Here is a 1120-nt window from a genome sequence, read left to right on the forward strand (position 1 = left end):
GGAGAGGAGGAGGAAGGAGAGGAGGAGGAAGGAGAGGAGGAGGAGATGGAGAGGAGGAGGAGATGGGGAGGGGTCTCACAAGGAGGAAAAGGAGCAGCAGGTGAGGATCTTGTGAGGAGGAAGAGGAAGGACAGGAGGGGGAGGAGGAGGAGGAAGAGGAGGGAGATCTCACGAAGAGGAAGGAAAAGGGGGGAGAAAGCAGAGAGCAAGAGACAGGGAAGAGCAGAAGATCACCCAAGGAAGAGAAGAAAGGGGAGGAGGAGGAGGAGAAGAGGAAGAGGAGTAGCAAGAGGGCTTTAGGGTCTCCCTGAGGGAGGAAGGGTGGGGAATTGAGGTGTCCATGAGCAGGAGGAGGAGGAAGGAGAGGAAGAGGATAAATGAGAAGGATGGAGAAGGGCAGGAGCCTCGCAGCTCCGGTACGGGATGAGCTCAGGAGCCCCAGGAAGAGCAGGAGGAGACGTGGCCAGGAGTGTGGAAAAAGCCATTTTCCTGTCCAGAATTCCCACAGCCCAGGGAAGGGAGGGGAGGGAGGGGAGGGGGCTGAAGAGCGAGAGCTTGTCCTGGTGCAGGAGCCTCGATGGCAGCGACATTCCCAGGCTGGGGAATCCTCAGGGACCCAGTCCCAGCGTGCAGGGAGTGTCCGTGCCCGGAATGCCAGTGGTGCTGGACCTGGACAGAGGAACAGGGCAGGGGGAGCCCGGTGGCTCTGGGACCATCCCCAATTCCCAAAACTCTCTCAGTTCCCAAAACTCTCCCAGTTCCCAAAACTCCCCATTCCCAAACTTCTCAGTTCCCAAAACTCCCCATTCCCAAACTTCTCAGTTCCCAAAACTCCCCAACACTTTGGCTGTGCAGCCTGTGCTGCTCCAGAATTCCTCTCACAAATCACCCCCAGCTTCCACTGTGGCTCCAGCAGCTCACAATTCCCATTCTCACCATGTGGTTCCTGCAGTTCCCAAACCTGCCTCAGTTCTCAAAAGTCCTGCAGTTCCCAGAGTTGGTTCCTTCAACTCCCAAAATGTTTTCCAGTCCCAAAGTTCCTCCGGTTCCCAAAGCAGCCTCTGGCTCTGGGCGTGGCTCCTCCATCAGCAGCAATCCCCCTCATCCCATCCCATCCCAT

At 57.2% G+C, this 1120-nt stretch overlaps 1 protein-coding gene across 5 annotated transcripts in view; it reads left to right on the plus strand.

The window, feature by feature from the left end:
• SMARCA4 (SWI/SNF related, matrix associated, actin dependent regulator of chromatin, subfamily a, member 4) overlaps positions 1-1120 on the plus strand; it is a 29160-nt gene that overhangs the window by 23621 nt on the left and 4419 nt on the right. The window lies entirely within an intron of this gene.

The sequence above is a fragment of the Parus major genome, unplaced genomic scaffold (genome assembly GCF_001522545.3).
Source record: "Parus major isolate Abel unplaced genomic scaffold, Parus_major1.1 Scaffold458, whole genome shotgun sequence".
Lineage (NCBI taxonomy): Eukaryota > Metazoa > Chordata > Aves > Passeriformes > Paridae > Parus > Parus major.